Consider the following 5,902-nt stretch of genomic DNA (forward strand, 5'->3'; position numbering starts at 1 on the left):
GCAATTTCCGAAAAAAAAACAGAAGGAATGAACAACATTTAGGCAAGTAGACAATTGCAAATTTGGAATGGGATATGGTGACTCTTGGATCACTTCTAATACTTCAGGAATATTTAAAGTCCTAAGTTTTGGAAGATTGAAACCAATTATTTTTTTTAACTTGCATCTCGTCGCAATAATTAAAAGTGTACGTCTAAAATTTGTCAGCAACGAACACTTACAAACATATCATTAATTGTTCTACTTGATACTGAACGTGGAATTTTCCAGACGTTTTGTATTTTTATACAGTGTACTTTAAACGGACCAATCTTATTAAAACAGAGTTCGAGAAAGAAAGAGAAGTCGACGCTATTTGCGTGAACTGTAGAAGTACCAAAATACTTCAATATGGTGTCACTTGACGTTTCCGAATTTACAAAACTCGTTTATGATGCTACGGTTGTTCATTTTTAGCTATCGTGTGTTTTTTGGTGTTCTTTTCTGGTTTTAACAAAATTATGTAACATTTTGAAGAAAACATACAGAACAACAATCCAAAACTCGATGCTAAAATTGCAAATATCTCAACAGCCACCGTGTATTTTCCAGGGTTGCTCACATAAACTGGAATAAATGTCACCCAAACTGCAAAGAAGATGAGCATGCTGAAGGTTATGAGCTTCGCTTCATTGAACCTGTCCGGTAGCGTACGGGCCAATAGGGCTTGAATTAAACAAAGCCGATGTAACCAAACACACAGCCGAATGCAGCTGTGGAACCTACCTCACACTCGAGGATAATCTTTGCATTTTGATTTTGGATGTTTTTAGCTGGGAATGGGGGAGAGGTCACCAACCAGATCACACATATTATTACTTGAATCAATGCACAGATAAAAACAATTGACCTTTGTTGTTTGGGTCCGAACCATTTCATGACATTACTGCCGGGCAGAGTTGATTTAAATGCCATTAGCATTACCAGCGTTTTACTAAGAATACACGAAATACATAGAGCAAAACTAACTCCAAATACAGTGTGTCGCACCATACATGACCATGGTGATGGCTGTCCAATGAATGCAATGGAGCGCAGAAAGCATAGTATCAATGAGATTAGCAGAAGGAAACTCAGTTCGGAATTGTTGGCCCTTACAATAGGAGTGTTCATGAAATGTAAGAATACAGCTGCAACAGCCCCTGTGATACAAGCTCTAAGCAGTGAAATCACCGTCAGCGTTATTCCCATGTTTTCGTGAAAGGAGAGGAATTCAACTTCTTTCGGAATGCACTGATTTCATGGCTCATTGGACCAGTAATCTGTCGGGCATTTGATGCATTCTGTTGACCCTGTCGCGACACAAAATTTCAATAACAGCTCAAATGTATGTTTTTAGATTCTAGTCGAATATCACGGTAAATACAAGATATGTCTTGGCACATGTTCACTGCTGAAATTCTACCGATTGTTCTCATTCTTGCCTACCTGTTTCGTTACTGATCTCCCCATCAGCGCATGGCAGACAATCAAAACAGCAAACAGGCTGGCCCTTACGAACAGCTTTTCTGGTACCTGAAAGACATGTACTGCTACACGTTGAGAGAGCAACCTGGGGAGACAGGAGCGATATTTTTAGCAACTCGGTCAGTTACCAGTTCGTGCGAAGAAAAGCCATTGGAGTACAAACATCTAGCATTTACTAACTGTGGAGTATTGTGTAGTTTTCAAAGATCGCTATAACATGGCTTCTCCTCTGTTCGTACTAATTTAAATGTAGGTTCCTCATTGTAGGTCTGTTCCTAAGTAAGTCTGTGTACATTTAATGCTCCCATCCATTACACTTTGATATGAACATTGGGGGTTTATTTCCTTGCTCTTCCTTATTGTGATATTCCAGCCAGGCCTTTATCCTGTTGAAGAATGTAACAAATTATAGATGGGTATAAATTAAATAAATCTATGCAAGGATTCCAACTTTAAATTTGACCCCGCTTAGATATTGGTTCTTATCATCTGGATGAACAGACAACATTTTTAGGTGTCCTGAAAACAATTTAAATTAACCTAGCTGCGAGGGACAAGAGTTGTGGATCGCACTCAATAAGGAAGTGAAGAGATTCGCTCCCTGAAAGAACTAGATTACTCAATTTGGAAGTTTACAATATCTGGCAAATTTATCATGGAACCAGGTTGAATTTAATCTCTGAATTTCCCACAGAGAAAAATCTAAATGCTCCACCAAAGGGTTAGTCATTAGAAGCTAGAGACATTGCATTGCCATTCTCATTTTAATGAAATTGCATGACTACATATAATTGTAATAGTACTTATTTGGAAAAGCAATAAAAGAATAGCATGTTAATGAAACTAAAATGTGCAATTGTAAAATTGGAGTCGCATAAACATTAATGCAGAGGTGTCTTAGTTTGAAAAGAAAATTGGAATATTTAAATAATTAAGTTAACAAAGAAAAGACACTGCTCCTCATGGTTTTGTTTCACAAAGGGGATGCGAGGATTGCTGGTTTAGCCAATAATTTATTGTCCGCCCTTCGTTGCCCTTGAGAAGGTGGTGGTGAACTCCATTTTTCAAATGCTGCAATCCATTTTCTGTCCGTTGACTCACAATGCCCTGAGGAAGAAAATTGCAGGATATTGACCTGCGACACTTAAGGAGAGGTGATGTATTTCCAAGTCAAGATGGTGAGTGGCTTGGAGAGCGATCTTGCAGGGGAAGGAATTCCCATATATCTACTGTCTTTGTCCTTTAAGATAGTGGTGGTCGTGGTTGCGAATGTGTTGGTATCAAGGAATAGTATTCACCGATAGTTGCACAATACACAATACGGAGTAACCAATTAATTATTTCAATAGAGTTCTATCAAAGATAGTTGTAAATAGAACGAGACATCGCCGATGGAGATACCGACTGCTGGGGAGATTTCGAGAATCATGTGTTCAAAGACACCTATTCTTAGAGAAAGTGAGGACGACAGATGCTGAAGATCAGAGTCGAGTGTGGTGCTGGAAAAGCTATGGGAGGAGAAGACATGGGAGGTGGGGGTGGGGGGGGTGGGGGGGGGGGGGGGGTTGGTTTACAGTGAGAGAGAGATTCACTGAGATCCTTGTAGGCTGAACGGAGGCTCAAAGGCTGCACGGTGGCTCAGTGGTTAGCACTGCTGCCTAACAGCGCCAGGGATCCCGGTTGGATTCCAGCCATGGCTGACTGTCCGTGCGGAGATTGCACATTCTCCCTGTGTGGGCGTGGGTTTCCTCCCAGAATCCAAAGATGTGCAAGTCAGGTGAATTGGCCATGCTAAATTGCCCATTCTGCAGGTTATTAGTCAGGGGTACATATAGTATATGGTAATGGGTCTGGGTGGGTTACTTTTCGGAAGGCCAATGTGGACTGGTTGGGCCAAATGGTCTGTTTCCACACTCTACTGATTCCAATTTTAAAAAGAGAATTTCTTCAAGGTAGGCATCCTTGGAAGAGGCTTTGTAGTAAGATTAAAATCAACGAGGAGAAAGTGAGGACTGCAGATGCTGGAGATCAGAGTCGAGAATGCGGTGCTGAAAAAGCACAGCAGGTCAGGCAGCATTCCAGGAGCAGGAGATTCGACATGACCACTTCATCATGAATGAGGCATGTGGGCCAGTAGGGCTGAGAGATAAATGGGAGTGGGGCTTCCCCCATTTATCTCTCAGCCCCCATAGTCCAGAAGCCTCATTCCTGATGAAGGGTTTATGCCCAAAACGTCGATCTTCCTTCTCCTCGGATGCTGCTTGACCTGCTGTGCTGTGCGATCAGCTGGATGTCGGTGATTCTGGATCAGTGGTGCTGGAAGAGCACAGCAATTCAGGCAGCATCAGGATTTTGCCTGTCCTCGGATGCTGCCTGGATTGCTGTGCTCTTCCAGCACCACTGATCCAGAATCTGGTTTCCAGCATCTGCAGTCATTGTTTTTACCTGGATGTCGGTGAGTTCGTTTACCAACGACATGGTGTCACTCTCCCCACAGAATATGACCATGACCTTAGCAGAGGACGTTCTAATGGTCTTTGCAACTTGACGCATTCTTTCTCTTGTGCGCCCAGGTGAAAGGAATTCGATGTAGGTGATGCAGATTTCAAACTTCGCAGCCTCTTCAATTAACGATTTCATTCCGAAGCGACCATAATCGTTGTCTTCAGCCAAGGCTCCGATCCAGGTCCATTCAAAGTGGTGTATGAGTCGAACGAGAGCTTTCATTTGAACCGTATCACTAGGAATTGATCTGAAGAATGTTGGGAATTCACCCTTATTACTGAGGCATGCGCACGATGCAAAGTAGCTGATCTGCGGGGAAACACAACACTGAGACATCTGAAATTGTGGCATCACCGCTGAGTCCACAACAGGGCTCACAGAAGATCTGAAGCAAAAACAGAAATTGCCGAAGAAACTCAGCTGGTCTGGCAGAGAGAGAAAAAAAAAGCAGAGTTAACATTTCGAATCCAGTAACCACTTCTTCAGAACTCGGTTTTAGTCTGTTTTTGTTTCAGACTTCCAGCAACCGCCGTTCTGAGGAAAGGTCACCGAGCCCGAAACATTAACTCGGAATTCTCTCCACAGATGCTGCCAAGCCTGCTGAGTTTTTCCAGCAATTTGTTTTTGTTCCGCAGTTCTTTGTTTTATTTTAATCACTTAAGATCCATTGGCTCTTGAAAACAACTATCTACTTAAACTTCAAAATTTTCTGCATGGATCTGTAAATGTACCTTTCCAATTGTGTATTAATGCCGTTTTTGGAAGTCGCTCCTCAATTTGTCCCAATCACCTTCTGGGAAAGTGTTTCCGGATAACAACAATCTCGATATTTCTCTTCATTTTCCATCTACTGCAACTACAACACTATTTGCACATAAATACATAGAAGGCCGGCAATATTCTGCAGGCCAGGCAGCCACCGCAGGAGGAGAGAGGCAGACAGAGTTGTCTTTTCAGCCCTATCTTTTCTGCCATTTTTGTTTTTATTTCAGACCTTCAACTTCTGCAGCATTTTAATTTTGTAGAAGTAATTGTAGATTCATAGAATCCCTACAGTGCAGATGGGAACCAATCAGTCCATCGAGCATACAGGGACCTTCCGAAAAGCAGCCACCTTATTCTGGTAGCCCCGCATTTACCATGGCTAATCCACCCAGCTAGCGCATCCCTGGACACTCAGAGGTAATACCATGTACGTGTTTTTGCTTGCTATTGTCAATTTTTATCGCAAATTAATTGATAGGTCTTACCAGGCAAATTGCGAAAGGAGCCACCAGTCAAGACACTGCGATAGATTGTGAAGATGCACCATCTCCCACAATCACCGGCACACGTGGAGTTGGGTGCGCTTTCTCCTTTCTCCTTGAGTAAATTGAAAACACCTTTCAAGGCTTCAGAAGGTGCGTCACAGCTGTCGGAAAATCTCGTAACCTAGAGTCATGTGTGGTAGCAACTCCGTGTTCCTGTTTATTTCTACGGCGAACACCATAGTGAGCGCCCAACGAAGACCACTTTGGCTAAACCTGTCACACATCTGAATTTACTTTGATTCCAGTTGGCAAAATTTCTTCTATATTATTATTCATTGTAGAATTCGGAAAATCTTTTTGTAAAATAAGACGTTCATAAAGATTGCTGAGCAATGTGACAATGCATTTTCCTGACAGCGAATGGAATCCAGTACATAGCAACATTTTGTTTCCCGAAATTTCGGGTTCGCGAATGACAGCGCATGGATGCAAGATTAATAATCAGAAATTTCGAACAAAAAAAAGGATCAAGCTCGCCATACTGAGAGTTGTGACTTTCGCTATCAGAATTGAAAGAACGGAAGAAAGTGGGTGCAGGACGGCTAGACTACAAGGGCATATGCGTTCTGTTGAGGCTGTAA

The 5,902-nt window shown here is 42.2% G+C and overlaps 1 pseudogene; it reads right to left on the reverse strand.

Annotated features, from left to right (window-relative positions):
• Positions 1–436: 436 nt before the first annotated feature.
• Positions 437–5,545, reverse strand: LOC148148280 (extracellular calcium-sensing receptor-like; annotated as a pseudogene).
• Positions 5,546–5,902: the final 357 nt, after the last annotated feature.

The sequence above is a fragment of the Chiloscyllium plagiosum genome, unplaced genomic scaffold, assembly GCF_037043375.1.
Source record: "Chiloscyllium plagiosum isolate Xiang-an unplaced genomic scaffold, Cpla_swu_hap1 HiC_scaffold_13, whole genome shotgun sequence".
Lineage (NCBI taxonomy): Eukaryota > Metazoa > Chordata > Chondrichthyes > Orectolobiformes > Hemiscylliidae > Chiloscyllium > Chiloscyllium plagiosum.